We start from the raw sequence: 17,500 nt of genomic DNA, 5'->3' as shown, positions 1-17,500 counted from the left end.
ACAATCCATACAACTCCCAAAACTTGGAGCAGAAGGGGAATTGTTCACATATGCCTCCCGGGACAAGCATGGCCAACATTACCACTCATGCGCTACCGAGTGGGTATGGAGAGAAGATGAAAATCGGACACCCTACAAATGACCCAAGGCCATTCTTGAGGCAAACCCGAAAAACCAACTCAATTACCAACCCACCTTTCACACGAAAAGCAAAACCCTCCACATCAAATAGGGAGGAGGTGAACAATATAACGAGGAGCCAATTTCAATGGAGCCATAAATGGCTGCCTAGCCCAATCAAAATTCTCTATTCGCAACAACTGAGGGGCACGATAGCGACATAGGGAACGACGGAGTTTTGGGGCTTCCATCTGGGACCATAACAACAAAGGCTCAAAGGAGCGCCAAGGAAACTATCAACATTCTTATCATTGGGATGGGAAAGAGGGACGGGGATGAGCATTGCCCACATTACCGCTCATGTGCTACCGAGCGGGGATGGAGAGAAGATGAAAATCGGCCACCCTACAAATGACCCAAGGCCATCGTTCGAGAAAACCCGACAAATCAACTCGATTACCAACCCACCTTTCACACGGAAAGAAAACCTGTCACCTGTGCCTTCTAGAGGGGCACGAGGGGGACCAGGACGAGCCAAGGAGCCACACCACAACAACCCATACAGCACCAAGAACTTAGAGAGCAGAAGGGGAATTGTTCACGTATGCCTCCTGGGACGAGCATGGCCAACATTACCGCTCATGCACTACTGAGTGGGGATGGAGGGATTATGAAAATCAGACACCCTACAAATGACCCAAGGCCATCCTTCAGGCAAACCTAAAAACACAACTCGATTACCAACCCACCGTTCACACGGAAAGAAAACCTGTCGCTGGTATCATCAGGAGGGGCACAAGGGGACCATGAAAAACTAGGGAGACAAAACAAAACAACCCCTACAGCTCCAAGAACTTAGAGAGCAATTGTCCCCATATGCCTCCCAGGACGAGCGTGGGCAACATTACTGCTCATGTGCTACCGAGTGGGGATGGAGAGAAGATGAAAATTGGCCACCCTACAAACGACCCAAGGCCATCGTTCAGGCAAACGCAAAAACACAACTCGATTACCAACCCAACTTTCACATGAAAAGAAAACATGTCGCTGGTATCATCTGGAGGGGCATGAGGGGGACCAGGACAAGCCAGGGAGCCACACCACAACACAACAACCCATACAGCTCCAAGGACTTGGAGAGCGGAAGGGGAATTGTTCACATATGCCTCCTAGGATGAGCATGGCCAACATTATCGCTCATGCATTACCGAGTGGGGATGGAGAGAAGATGAAAATCGACCGCCCTACAAATGACCCAAGGCCATCGTTCGAGCAAACGGGAAAACACAACTCGATTACCAACCCACCTTTCACATGGAAAGAAAACCTGTCGGTGGTATCATCTGGAGGGGCACTCGGGGACCAGGACGAGCCAGGGAGCCACACCACAACAACCCATACAACTCCAAGAAGTTGGAGAGCGGAAGGGGAATTGTTCACATATGTCTTCGAGGCCGAGCCTGGCCAACATTACCGCTCATGCGCTACCGAGTGGGGATGGAGAGAAGATGAAAATCGGCCACCCTACAAACGAACCAAGGCCATCGTTCAGGCAAACCCAAAAACACAACTCGATTACCAACCCACCTTTCACACGGAAAGAAAACCTGTCGCTGGTATCATCTGGAGGGGCACGCGGGGACTAGGACAAGCCAAGGAGCCACACCACAATAGCCCATACAACTCCAAGAACTTGGAGAGCAGAAGGGGAATTGTTCACATATGCCTCCCAAGACGAGCATGGCCAACATTACCACTCATGCGCTACCGAGTGGGGATGGAGAGAAGATGAAAATCGGCCGCCCTACAAACGACCCAAGGCCATCATTTAGGCAAACCCGAAAACACAACTCGATTACCAACCCACCTTTCACACGGAAGGAAAACCTGTCGCTGGTATCATCTGGAGGGGCACTCGGGGACTAGGACGAGCCAGAGAGCCACACCACAACAGCCCATACAACTCCAACAACTTGGAGAGCGAAAGGGGAATTGTTCACGTATGCCTCCCAGGACGAGCATGGCCAACATTACCGCTCTTGTGCTACCGAGTGGGGATGGAGAGAAGATGAAAATCGGCGGCCCTAAAAATGACCCAAGGCCATCATTCAGGAAAACCCGAAAACACAACTCGATTACCAACCCACCTTTCACACGAAAAGAAAACCTATCGTTGGTATCATCTGGAGGGGCACGTGGGGACCAGGACGAGCCAGGGAGCCACACCACAACAGCCCATAGAGCTCCAAGAACTTGGAAAGCAAAAGGGGAATTTTTCACATATGCCTCCCAAGATAAGCGTGGCCAACATTACCGCTCATGTGCTACCGAGTGGGGATGGAGAGAAGACGAAAATCGGCAACCCTACAAATGACCCAAGTCCATCCTTTGGGAACACACGAAAACAAAACTCGATTACCAACCCACCTTTCACACGGAAAGAAAACCTATCACTGGTATCATCTGGAGGGGCGCAAGGGGGACCAGGATGAACAAGGGAGCCACACCACAACAGCCCATATAACTCCAAGAACTTGGAAAGCAGAAGGGGAATTGTTCACATATGCCGCCCAAGATGAGCATGACCAACATTACTGCTCATGCGCTACCGAGTGGGGATGGAGAGAAGATGAAAATCGGCCACCCTACAAACGACCCAAGGCCATCGTTCAGGCAAACACGAAAACACAACTCAATTATCAACACACCTTTCACACGGAAACAAAACCTGTCGCTGGTATCATCTAGAGGGGCGTGAGGGGGACTAGGAATAGCAAGGGAGCCACACCACAACAGCCCATACAGCTCCAAGAACTTGGAAAGAAGAAGGGGAATTGTTCACATATGCCTCCCAAGACGAGCATGGCCAACATTACCGCTCATGCGCTACCGAGTGGGGATGGAGAGAAGATGAAGATAGGCCACCCTACAAACGACCCAAGGCCATCGTTCAGGCAAACACGAAAACACAACTCAATTACCAACCCACCTTTCACACGGAAAGAAAACCTGTCGATGGTATAATCTAGAGGGGCGCGAGGGGGACCAAGACGAGGAAGGGAGCCACACCACAACAGCCCATACAACTCCAAGAACTTGGAAAGCAAAAGGGGAATTGTTCACATATGCCTCCCAAGACGAGCATGGCCAACATTACCGCTCATGAGCTACATGAACGTGCACGAAGCCAACCTCGAGTCACAACTTAGCATTTTTGATACGGGCTCGTTCGCCCAAGCGCGCCCTCGCCCGAACGACCCGCACGAACGAGTTCACACGGGCGCCCTCAAATGACCCGCCCAAACAATTTTGCATGGGCGCCCGAACGACCGAAACGAACCGACAAGGGAGAGCCAGGCAAACGAGCTGCACGAATGTGCACGAAGCCATTCTCGGGTCACAACTTAGCATTTTTGATATGGGCTCGTTCGCCCGGGCGCGCCCTCACCCGAACGAGTTCACACAGGCGCCCTCAAACGACCCGCCCAAACGATTTTGCATGGGCTCCCGAACGACCGAAACGAACCGACAAGGGAGAGTCGGGAAAACGAGCTGCACGAACGTGCACAAAGCCAACCTCAGATCACAACTTAGCATTTTTTATACGGGCTCGTTTGCCTGGGCGCACCCTCACCCGAACGAGTTCACGCGGCCGGCATCAAACGACCCGCCTGAACGACGGAAACGAACTGGCAAGGGAGAGCCGGGAAAACAAGCTGCACGAACGTGCATAAAGCCAACCTCGTGTCACAACTTAGCATTTTCAATACGGGCTCATTCGCCCGAGCGCGCCCTCGCCCGAACGAGTTCACATGGGTGCCCTCAAACGACCCGCCCGAACGACCGAAACTAACCAACAAGGGAGAGAAAACGAGCTGCATGAACATGCACAAAGCCAACCTTGGGTCACAACTTAGCATTTTTTATATGGGCTCATTCGCCCGGGCGCGCCCTCACCCAAATGAACCGCCCGAACGAGTTCACACGGGCGCCCTCAAACGACCCGCCCGAACGACCGATACGAACCGACAACAGAGAGCCGGGAAAACGAGCTGCACGAATGTGCACAAAGCCAACCTCGGGTCACAACATAGCATTTTTGATACGCGCTCGTTCGCCCAAGCGCACCCTCGCCCGAACGACCCGCCTGAATGAGTTCACACGAGCACCCTCAAACGACCCGCCCGAACGACCGAAACGAAGCGACAAGGGAGAGCCGAGCAAACGAGCTGCACGAACGTGCACAAAGCCAAACTCGTGTCACAACTTAGCATTTTTGATACGGGCTCATTTGCCCGGGCACGCCCTAGCCTGAACGAGTTCACACGAGCGCCCTCAAACGACCCGCCCGAACGATCGAAATGAACCGACAAGGGAGAGCCGGGCAAACGAGCTGCACGAACGTGCACAAAGACAACCTCGGGTCATAACTTAGCATTTTTGATACGAGCTCATTCACCCGGGCGCGCCCTCGCCCGAACGACCCGCCCGAACGAGTTCACAAGGGTGCCCTCAAACGACCCGCTCGAACGATTTTGCATGGGCGCTCGAACGACCGAAACGAACCAACAAGGGAGAGCTGGGCAAACGAGCTGCACAAACTTGCACAAAGCCAACCTTGGGTCACAATTTAGCATTTTTGATACGGGCTCGTTCGCCTGGGCGCGCCCTCGCCTGAACGACCCGCCTGAACGAGTTCACATGGGCGCCCTCAAACGACCCGCCCGAAAGAGTACACACGGGCGCCCTCAAACGACCCGCCCGAACGAGTTCACACGGGCGCCCTCAAATGACCCGCCCGAACGAGTTCACATGGGCGCGCTCAAACGACCTGCCCGAACGAGTTGACATAGGCGCCCTCAAACAACCCGCCTGAACGATTTTGCATGGGTGCCCAAACGACCGAAACAAAGCGACAAAGGAGAGTCGGGAAAACGAGCTGCACGAACGTGCACAAAGCTAACCTCGGGTCACAAATTATCATTTTTGATACGAGCTCGTTCGCCCGAGTGCGCCCTCGCCCGAACGACCCGCTCGAACGAGTTCACACGGGCGCCCTCAAATGACCCGCCTGAATGACCGAAACGAACCGACAAAGGAGAGCCTGGCAAACGAGATGCACGAATGTGCACAAAGCCAACCTCGGGTCACAACTTAGCATTTTTGATATGGGCTCGTTTGCCCTGGCGCACCCTCGCCCGAACGAGTTCACACGGTCGCCCTCAAACGACCCGCCCGAACGAGTTCACACGGGCACCTCAAACGACCCGCTCGAATGACCCGCCTGAACGAGTTCACACGGGCGCCCTCAAATGACCCTCCCGAACGAGTTCACACGGGCGCCCTCAAACGACTTGCCCGAACGATTTTGCACGGGTGCCCGAACGACCGAAACGAAACGACAAGGGAGAGACGGGAAAACGAGCTGCACGAACGTGCATAAAGCCAACCTTGGGTCACAACTTAGCATTTTTGATACGGGCTCATATGCCCGGGCGCGCCCTCGCCCGAACGAGTTCACACGGGCACCCTCAAACGACCCGCCTGAATGACCGAAATGAAGCGACAAGGGAGAGCCGGGCAATCAAGCTGCACGAACGTTCACAAAGCCAACCTCAGGTCACAACTTAGCATTTTTGATACGAGCTCGTTCGCCCGAGCGTGCCCTCGCCCGAACGACCTGCCCGAACGAGTTCACACGGGCGTCGTCAAACGACCCGCCCGAACGAGCGAAACGAACCGACAAGGGAGAGCCGGGCAAACGAGCTGCACGAATGTGCACAAAGCCAAGCTCGGGTCACAATTTAGCATTTTTGATACGGGCTCGCTTGCCCAGGCCTACCCTCGCCTAAACGACCCGCCCGAACGAGTTCACACGGGCGCGCTCAAACGGCCCGCCCGAACGACCGAAACGAGCCGACAAGGGAGAGCCGGGCAAATGAGCTGCACGAACGTGCACAAAGCCAACCTCGGGTCACAACTTAGCATTTTTGATACGGGCTCATTCGCCGGGGCACGCCCTCGCCCGAATGACCCGCCCAAACGAGTTCACATGGGTGCCCTCAAACGACCCTCCCGAAAGACCTGCCCGAACGAGTTCACACGGGTGCCTCAAACGACCCGCCCGAACGCGTTCACACAGGAGCCCTCAAACAACCTGCTCGAATGATTTTGCATGGGTTCCCGAACAACCAAAATGAAGTGACAAGGGAGAGCCAGGCAAACAAGCTGCACGAACGTGCACAAATCCAACCTCGGGTCACAACTTAGCATTTTTGATATGGGCTCATTCGCCCAGGCGCGCCCTCACCCGAACGAGTTCACACGCGCGCCCTCAAACGACCCCCTCGAACGACCGAAACGAACCAACAAGGGAGAGACGGGCAAACGAGCTGCACGAACGTGCACAAAGCCAACCTCGGGTCACAACTTAGCATTTTTGATACGGGCTCATTCGCCCGGGCGCGCCCTCACCCGAATGACCTGCCCGAACGAGTTCACATTGACGCCCTCAAATGACCCGCCCGAACAACCGAAAACCTGCAAGGGAGAGTCGGGCAAACGAGCTGCACGAACATGCACAAAGCCAGCCTCGGGTCACAACTTAGCATTTTTGATACGGGCTCGTTCGCCCGAGCGCGCCCTCGCCCGAATGACCCGCCCGAACGAGTTCACACGGGCGCCCTCAAACAACCCGCCCAAACGACCCGCCCGAACGAGTTCGCACGGGCGCCTCAAACGACCCACCCGAACGACCTGCCCGAACAAGTTCACACGGGCACCCTCAAACAACCCACCCGAATGACCCGCCCGAAAGAGTTCACACGGGCACCCTCAAACGACCCGCCTGAACGATTTTGCATGGGTGCCCAAACGACCGAAACGAAGCAACAAGGGAGAGTCGGGTAAACGAGCTGCACGAACGTGCACAAAGCCAACCTCGGGTCACAACTTAGCATTTTTTATACGGGCTCGTTCACCCGGGCGCACCCTCGCCCGAACGACCCGCCCGAACAAGTTCACATGGGCGCCCTCAAACGACCCGCCCGAACGAGTTCACACAGGTGCCCTCAAACGACCTGCCTGAACGACCCGCCTTAACGAGTTCACACGGGCGCCTTCAAACGATCCACCTGAACGATTTTGCATGGCTGCCCGAACGACCGAAACGAAGCGACAGGGGAGAGTTGGGCAAACGAGTTGCACGAACGTGAACAAAGCCAACCTCAGGTCACAACTTAGCATTTTTGATACGGGCTTGTTTGCCCAGGCGCGCCCTCGCCCGAACAACCCGCCCGAATGAGTTCACACGAGTGTCGTCAAACGACCCGCCCGAACGAGTTTGCACGGACGCCCTTGCCCGACCCGCCTGAACGGGTTTGCACGGATGCCCTTGCCCGACCCGCCCGAACGGGTTTGCATGGATGCCCTTTCCCAAACGACCCACCCGAACGGGTTTGCACGGACGCCCTCACCCGACCCGCCCGAACATTTTTGCACGGACGTCCTCGCCCGACCCGCCTGAACGAGTTTACACGGGCGCCCTCAAACGACCCGCCCGAACGAGTTTACATGGCAAATGACCCTCCCGAATGAGTGTTTACACGGCAAACGACCCGCTCGAATGAGTTTACATGGGTCCGACACACGACCAAAATGAAGTCACAAGGGAGATTCGGGCAAACGGGCATCACGATCGTGCACAAGGCCCACCCCGCTTCACAACTTAGCATTTTTTATACGGCCATGTGTGCCCTGGATGCCGTCACATGACATGACATGACACGACCCGACCCGTTTGCACGGGCACCCACACACGACACATCCCGACCCGCCCGAACTAAATTTGGGGTTTCCATGGGCGCACAACCCAAACGAAATTTTGGGGTTTCCGTGGGCGCACGATCCGAACGAAGGCACGAGGGAGCATCAGGAAAACGGGCCACACAAACGTGTAGAAGACATACGGGTGGTCACGACTTAGTATTTTTGGCACGCCCACATGTGCCCGAGCACGCACACATGGGACGACACGGCTCGACCGACCTTGTGCAAGCCGACTCGACACGGCCCGACCAGCCTTGTGCGAGCCGACCCGACCCGCCCGAACGCGTTTGCACGGGCACCCACACACGACATGACACGACCCGACCCGAACAAAATTTGGGGTTTCCTTGTATGCACAACCCGAATGAAATTTGGGGTTTCCATGCGTGCGCGACCCGAACGAAGGCACAAGGCAGTGTCGGGCAAACAGGTCGCACGAACGTGTAGAAGGCACACGGGGGGTCATGACTTAGCATTTTTGGCACTGCCACGTGTGCTCGAGCACCCACGCACGGCACGACCCGACCGGCCCGAATGAAGGCACGACGGAGTGTCGGGCAAACAGGTCACGCGAACGTGCAGGAGGCACACGGGTGGTCACGCCCTAACATTTTTTGCACGGCCACATGTTCCCGAGCACCCACGCACAGCACAACACGACCCAACCCCACTCGACTCGCCCGAACGCGTTTGGATGGCCACTCACACACGACACGACCCAACCCACCCAGAGGGAATTTGGTGTTTCCATTTGTGCACGGCCCGAACGAAATTTGGGGTGTCCATGGGTGCACGACCCGAACGAAGGCTCGAGGGAGCGTCGGGAAAACGGGCCGCAAGAATGTGTAGAAGACACACGGGCGGTGACGACTTAGAATTTTTGGCACGACCACATGTGTCGGGGCACCCACACACGACACGGCACAACCCGACCCGCCCTGGGCGAGCCAACCCGAATTTCCCGAACGAAATTTGGGGTTTCCATGGGTGCACAACCCAAACAAAAAAGGCACATGGGTGGTCATGACTTGGCATTTTCGGCACGCCCACGTGTGCCCGCGCACCCCCACACACGGCACGGCACGGGATGACCCAGCCCGCCCGAAGGAAATTTGGGGTTTGAACGGGCACATGACGCGAACGAAGGCACAAGGGTAGGAATATCTTTGACTCTAATACATAAATATACCTGGGGTAACATGTCCTTAATATCTTCAACATTTTCTTTTGACTCTTTATAACACTTTAACATGTGCTAGGCCTATTTCAATGAGCAAGAAACTCAATGAAAAATATAATATATATATATATATATATATTTATTTATTTATTTATTTTCTTGAATAAATACAAATATCAAAAGTACATTTATGAAGACCGAACCCAGCTACACTTTCTTCAACACCCCCTCTCAACTAGGGAGGTATTCATAAATCATTACAAGGTGTTTGGCTACTTTTCAATATTGAATAATTCACATAAGAGAAACCGGATTTGCAACCCATCTGTTATAGCATCATATTAGCCAACATTGTTCATAGCAAGGCCTTGACTAACACCTTGGTCATTGTCTCTAAAGGTACATACCCACCCAGGTGTTCCCTGAGTATGACCTTCCAGGACAATTCTTGTCTTGGGTTCCCATCCATAAAAGAATATCGCTCCTCTTGCCTACTCTTGACTTGGGTGCCCTACACATCCTCAAAGAGCATCAGATGCTAAATGATTGCCCAATCCTCCTGTTATTTCTTGCCAAGTGAAGACAAGGATTTTGTGTCTATCTCTTCCCCTTGATTGGGGAAGACATGCACAAGCTCCTTTGTAGTTGGGAACTTGTTAGAACTCCCTCTTAGCTAGGGACTTATCCATTCATCAACAACGTCTTCTTCATGGGTCCTTCAACCGCTTGATCTCCTTCTTTCCTTCGATGTCATGAACTCTTTGTTTGAACTTCTTCTTGGCATGGTACTGGCCATCGATCACTTTCCCCCCTGGTTTGTCATGTAATTGCTCCCTTCGTGGAAAGTGGCCTTCTTGATATATATCAGGTCCTTTTTTTCATCTAGCTACTCCTTTGTCACCTTGTCTATCCTTCATAACACTTATCACATGGATGCTTAGTTGTAGTCGCTTGTTCCTGTACTTTGATTTAGTGGCCCTTCGTGATATTTCTCTTCATCATGACATATTTGTAGAGTGGAAACAGTTATCTGCACTTTACTATCTCCAAGGCCTTCGTAGGTTTCAAGGGTCCTTTATCTTTTTCTTCCTTTGTCAGAGTTTCCATGCCTTCTTTCGAGAGATGTTGAGGAATCTTGTCAAATAGTTATTCTTTGTGACCGCGATGTTCTTCATTTGCTTCTTATTGGATTGATTGGTCAACCACCTTATACTCCTTATGGGAGCACTTCTTCATGTTGACCTTTACTCCACTGTAGCACATGCCTCCGAGCATGTCGTTGGCGAAAGAGATCCTTTTATTCTTGATCGTGATTCTAGAACTTTTCCCATGACCCAATCAATATATATGATGACATGACTTAAACTTTGATGCATACATACCTCACCTTGATTATGCTTTTATCATCGCGGCTTTATTTGATAGTTCTCCTCGATTGGTGTAGCCTTTCTTGCTTCATCTTCTCTCGCCTGTATATCATCCTCTTTTGAATCCCATAAATGGGACCCCCAATGAAACCTCTACCCCCTTTGAAAGAAGACTTTAAGCAAAGAGGTTGACTTAGTCATAGGAGGATCTTCCTTCTTTTGCTTCTTGTCGTCTTCTTTCACTTCTTGATTTACATGAGCTTCTTCCCTATTTCTCTTGTTGTTGTTTTCATTCTTAAGTTTAGGACAATCCCTTTTGTAGCATCCATACTCTTGGCATCCAAACCGTTGGACTTTGGACATGTAGTGGTCCCAACCAATTTGCTACTTTCCTTGCAAAAAGACACTGAGGTATACTGAGAAGGGGACATATACTTACTTGATAGAGTTTGAGATGTAGTGAACTTGCTTTCTTATTGATGGCTTGCCTTCCTTAGGTATTGATGTTGTTCAAGTTGCTTTCTTCAAATGGACTTGCTTGATGACTTGACTCGTAGTGCCTTTCATTCTTCAAGATGGTGTAGCTTGATGTAGGTCCCTCTTTGATTTGTTCTTCTTGTAGGTGCCTTTATACAAGGCGTTTCTTCTTGCTTTGTAGTCTTCCATGATGAATGACAGATGGTAGACCTTCTTGTCCTTGATGTGATTGAGAATTCTTGGCTTGACGCTTCAACCTTGCGGATGTTCTTGAGATTCCCTTTCCTTGATGTGTCACCTTAGCTCCGATACCGCATTGAAGAATCTAGGGCAATGGGGTATAGCGGGATTCTTCTAGACTTGATAACAATTTGTGAAGCTCTTTTGCAATTTATCGTGTTATCTTAATCTTCTTCTCTTCTTATTAATGCATGTGTGTTTACTTTCATCAAACTGGTGCCAAAAACATAAGAACAAGAACACAAGATGTTGGCTCTCTGCCAGGGAAAAACCTCTCTCTCTCTCTCTCAGAGGAAAACCCTTTCGTAAATTTCTCTCATTGAAGCTTCTTATTGGTCATTACGAAGCCCTAGACCCTTGACAATAATATCCCCAAGCACAAGTCGAGTCCTTCCTCCTCTCTACACTTTGTTTCTTCGGCGCTTCGTTCCCCGACACTCTGTCCTTCTTTCAACTTTTGATAGTCCGTGGTGGACTAGCTCTAGAAGAGACTCCAACCTTTGATCCTTAGCGAGATCCTTTACCAATGAAGAAACCTTCATTCTCTTGACCAACCGAGCCTTTTTCTTGATGTGAGGTTGCAGGCTCAATGTACACCAAGTTTACTGCACCTGGGGCGATTTCCATCCCGAAGAGACATGGTTCGCAAATTTCCCGCGCTTGGGATGCTTTCGACAAGGCGGGACATGGAATCCCCGGGTTCCCCGCAATTTGGTGACCTCTGTCGAGGAGGGACTGGTAGACCCTGTTAGTGTCAGTCTTTCCAGCCTTCCTCCAGTGATCAAATATGCTCTTACAAAGTGGTCTCAGAGTGTCCAGGTCAAATTTTGTCATTTCAGTGAGTCTTCAAGCAAAATTTGGTCACTGGGCATTAGGTCTAGGGTTTTCTCTCACTCTTTTCAAAGTTGCCCAAATTCCAATCTATGTCACTATTTAGCTGAGTCTATCATCATTTAGAGGGTTGTCATTATCATCTCAGTGTCTAATGATTCATTTTACACCTTGTTCATGCTTCAGTTGCGCCTAGGTAAGGTCATTTCCCTCTCCTAGGGTTTTGAAGGCAATTTCTCTTGGACAGTCAAATCATTGGCAAAACTTGTTTCCTGATGTTCATACACCTTCTCCTATCCTTAAAGTACCTTACCAAATGCTTCCCATCACTGAGATTCCCCAAATTCCTCATTTTCGCACAAACCCTAGTTTCTAGCTACAACCTAACAATTTTCTAGGTTGGGCCTGTGTTTTGCCCTTTTGGACCCCTTCCCCTCACTCAATCTCTGAGATTCCACTTTCCCCTGCTTCCTAACATCCCTCCATACTTCCAAAAATTTCCCCAACAATTTAGAAGCCCCTTATCCCCTTCATTTCACTTCATTTCGACAAAATTCCTTGTTTCACACATCGGGATAAGTTTCACTCAAAAGATGTTTCAGAGAAATAAAAGATGAATTTTTAAAAACTGAGAGAGGTTTTTGTCCAAAACATGCCAAAGAAGAAAAACCTCCTTCACTTCTTGCACAGGTGTCATGGTTTTAGAGAAATGTCAAAAATACAATCGCCAGATCCAAGGAGGTTGAGCAAAGCACTAAAACGAAGAAAAAGGCCCGATCCACTCCAAATTTTGGCCGAAGCCTCTTTTACTGAGCATGGTACTTGATTGGGGACTCCCAACCCAAATTTCAAGAAATTTGGAGAAAATTTTGTCAATTGTGAATTTTTTGTGCCAAAAACAGGTTTTCTCCACCAACACGTCGCGCGCCGCGCGCGACCCTTTCGATGGGCAACTCCATTTCAGGAAAACTCAGCATTTTTGGATTTTTCATGCAAATATACACCTTCTCAGCAATTACCAAGAGATTTCATCAAATTTTGAGCCTCCAGAAGGTCAAAAAACAAGCAAAAAATGACTTTCTGCCACCTTTTTGACACACAGGAAGCAGTCTTGGGAGATTGCAATTTTGGAGGGGAAAATTGCCACCAAATTCAGAAATTCCACTTGGTTTGGAAATTAGACATCCAGAACTTTCCAACAAGCCCACTTTTGCCTCATTTGGACACCTAGAAGTGCCTCAAAAGCAGCTCCAAAGACGCGCGACGTGTTCAGGATCAGGGCGCGACGTGTTGGGCAGTTTTCACAGAAATTCACCTACAGCTCAGCAAAACGCAGTTTTGACTGGATTTGACTTTTTGGAGTAGATTTTGATCTTCCTTGTTGTAAATGATGTAATTTTATGATATTTTGACACTTATTTATCTCTTCTAGAAGATTCATTCATGAGATAGGAAAAAATTTAATGAATGAATTGGTTTCCTAGCTTATAGAGGCAAGTTGTTTTGACTGCCTAGTTTTCAGTGCTCAGTTTGGAATTGGTTGAAACAACTCCTAGGATAGTGAGCTCGACCCCTATAGGAAAGGAAAGATGTTAGATTGCCTATATTATGTACTTTCTTGGTCATTTTCATGGTTGGACTCTTGAGGGAGAAAGCTCTATTGTATTACTCATTGTATCTCTGCAATTTTGGCAAAGGAAGAAAGACTAGGGTTTTGCAGTCCTTTTTGGGATTCCTGTGGTTACATGTATTGATGGTGTGTTAATTTTTGTACTTGTAAGTTTTTTATGTGAATCATCTTCTTACTTTTCCTTCTGCAAATAGGTAAATGAAGTGTTAAAGTAGAATTCATGATTGTCATGCTCTGCTTTTAAGTTTGCTTAATATTTATGTTTTCATATGTCTAAAGAGAACTCTTGAAGGTTTCTTGCTCTCTTTAGCTCCTCACCAGTCATTCCTATCCATTCACTTAATTGAAAGGCATCAATACAGTCTCCTACCTTGCCCCAAAGAACCCCCTGCAAAAACTGTGTCCAATCCCCGCACCCAAAATTGCCTTTTCCCGATTTTCCACCAAAATCCTAAAAATCTCAAATCAAACCTTTTATCAGTTTACTAGCCTAAAATCAGTGTTCTTTATTGGTTATCTCACCCGTTGAATATCTCTAGCGAGATAGACCGGAGAGAGCCCTCTCCTGCCCCGTAGGGCTAGCTACGAGGCTAAGTGGTTTGATGTTGCCTTGGAGTTTACCTTTCTCAGCCTGAGGTGAAATTTCAAGCGCTAACAGACCCCATGTCACGCTCCTATCCTAGTGGTAGTATTTCAACCACGCATAAGTGGGTATGGCACCACCGTACTTTTTCTTTTTACCAATACTTGAGTACACGGTATGCGCCTACTTCAACACTCGGTCAATTTTCCAATAAGTGTTCTTAACAATGCAGCGAAAATAACTTACCATAAATTTATCTTCTTCAATTATTCTTTCAACCTGTCGTGTCGTGTGGTCATGCTGCACTGGCCCGCGGCCTGCACGACACAACTCCACACCTGAACTACGAACCTATCCGCCCGACTTTCCCTTCCGCGGCACCCAAACTCTGCCCGTCGGCGCGGTCCATAGTGAGGGCACAGGGCCTGCATGCAGTGCGGTCTGCCTGCCTGGACGGTAACCCGCCCCACTCTACCTGTCTGCACTACCAAGCCTAACCCGCCCTCTGTAATTCCCCCACCGGTACAGCCCTCTTACCTGCATCCTTCTCTTTCTTCTGTTTTTGCCCAACTCCTTCCTTCGCACTTGTTCTGCGATGTGGAAGTCTGAGTTTGATGTCCCTTCGTCGAACGCCATCCTCCTTAATTATACGCATCCTTTCGCCCAAGGGCCGTGTCTCTCAAGGATAACAAGGGTCGACTCCATCAACATGCATGCCCGGCTGACCTGCCACATAACCTCGACACGCCCCATTCCAACGAACCACCGCATCCCTTCGTGTGCATCGTCGCACCCATGGGTTGGCTCCAACACCTTGCCCATTACACCCGTCGCACACCTGCCCGCATCCTAACTTGTCCGCACATGGTCACCTCTTTCATACGGGCACACAAGAAGGGTCGCTCGCGCACCTTCCGTCGGTGGCTCGCCCATCGTGCAGGTATCATGGGGCGTGCGCCATGCCCAACATGGCGCGAGCGACATGGGAACCCCGCATGTCACGCCCCCAGGCCTACAGTAGTCTTTCAGCCGTACTTGGCGAGGTGCGGCGCCACCGAACACTTTCTTTTCACCAATACTTATGTTCATGGACTACGCCCAACCATTAGTCTACTTAGTTTGTTTTTCGCAACCAAGTATTATTATGTTTCCTTTATACCAATGAACACCCATACACATTCATTATCATCAGCAATTATACATGAAGAACACAATTGCACAATATAAAGGGAGGGGAAACTTCCTGAACAATGAGTCTGCCCGAATACAATATATTTTTCAACTCTACAATGTTTACGAGGCTTTACAAGTATACATGGGAAACACCAAGTTTCATACTTAGCCAATTTTACAAATAGGCAACACCTCCGTGTGCCAACCGAGTTCCTTGCCCGAGCTGGGCGGGCGCGCCCTCACACGAGCTGCCAACCGTACTCCTCGACCGAACCTCGTTTACCGCTGCACGACGGGTGGGCAACCTCACCCGAGTCACCCCCCATTTCCTTTTGCACGACGGGTGAGCGACTTACCCGAGTCACCCGAGAAACCTTCACCTTTCTTCTTCCACGACGGGCGGGTGACCTACCCGGGACACCCCGTGTCACACTGAACGGCGGGTGCCTTCCTTACCCGTGCCCTCACCCGATAACCGAAACTTGTGCGTATCGTGTGTGCTTGCCCAAGAGCGGGTGCATATATGCCCGTGCCTCTTTTGCGACCTGCTCCACTACTTCGCACTTTTTTCTTGATCACCAAATTCTCATGTTCGAATGTCCATCTTTGAATGAATGCCAAATCCTCCAACGCCTTGCCATATTTATACGAGCGGTTGGGCGAGTTGCTTCCCAGGCCGACTCAATCACCGCGTGCCAAAACGCCCTTACACGTCGCAAACTTTCCATCAGATTGTTGGTCAGCAAACAATCCTTCGTTCAAGTCGCCCCAACATGCAAGTCGGCCCTTGGGTTATGCCAAACGCTCCCACGCTATAAACCAACCATCGCTACACCTCTAATGCGCATTATACTTATGTCCCTTCACACATTTCGGTCGTAGAGTTCGCACTTCACACCGACAGGGAGAAACCGAACCGCAGGTCCTTACACCACGTTTCCTAGACTTGGGTAGCAATTTTTGTTGTGACGCGAAATGGAAACCCCGTGTGTGTCCACTGACTTGGGTAGTAGTTTTCATCGCGCTGCGAAATGGACACCCCGAGTTCCCTAGACTTTGGCAGCTCTTCGTGGCCCCACGACATGGAAATCCGAAGTTCCACAGACTCTCGGGCGATTCAGGGTGTGCTGCGACATGGAAACAGCGAGTTCCCCAGACTTGGGCAGCGGTTTCTAAACACGCCAGGTTCCCGAGACTTGCGAGTTGGTTTGCATCATCATGGAAACCCCAAGTTCCCCGCGTTTCCCTCGTGCCATAAAATGCGGAAACCCGTGGTTCCATCAAAGGGCGGGACATGGAAACCCCAAGCTTCCCAGGCTTGGGCGCCAGGGCGCGACATGGAAAACCCCGAGTCTCCGCAGGCTTGGGCGCCGCCGGCTTCGGTCATGGTGCGACATGGAAACCCCAAGTTTCCCCAGGCCTGGGCACCGGGGCGTGACATGGAAACCCCCAGTTTCCGTAGGCTTGGGCGCCGGGGCGTGACTTGGAAACCCCCAGTTTCCGTAGGCTTGGGCGTCGGGGCGTGACTTGGAAACCCCCAGTTTCCAGAGGCTTGGGCGCCACCAGTTTCGGTCGTGGCGTGACTCGGAAACCCCAAGTTTCCCCAGGCTTGCGCACCACCGATTTCGGTCAGGGCATGACATGGAAACCCCAAGTTTCGCCCGACTTGGGCACCAGGGCGCAACTCGGAAACCCCAAGTTTCCCCAGGCTTGGGCGCGACTTGTAAACCCCAAAAAATTTTGGGTTGGGCGGAAACCCCAATTTTTTTCTACGCCGGGCGGAACCCCCAAATTTTAGGCGCCGGGTTTGGTGGAAACCCCAAATTTTTGGCGCGACATGGAAGCCCCGAATTTTAGGAGCCCGGTGGAAACCCCAAATTTTAGGCGTCGGGTGGAAACCCCAAATTTTTGGCGCGACATGGAAGCCCCGAATTTTAGGAGCCCGGTGGAAACCCCAAATTTTATGCACCGGGTGGAAACCCCAAATTTTTGGCGTGAAATGGAAGCCCCGAATTTTAGGAGCCCGGTGGAAACCCCAAATTTTAGGCGCCGGGTGGAAACCCCAAATTTTT

Source organism: Pinus tabuliformis, chromosome Q, assembly GCF_031772625.1.
Source record: "Pinus tabuliformis cultivar Carrire ecotype Pingquan chromosome Q, CPIR1, whole genome shotgun sequence".
Taxonomy (NCBI): Eukaryota; Viridiplantae; Streptophyta; class Pinopsida; order Pinales; family Pinaceae; genus Pinus; species Pinus tabuliformis.
Note: the sequence above shows the minus strand (reverse complement) of the source record.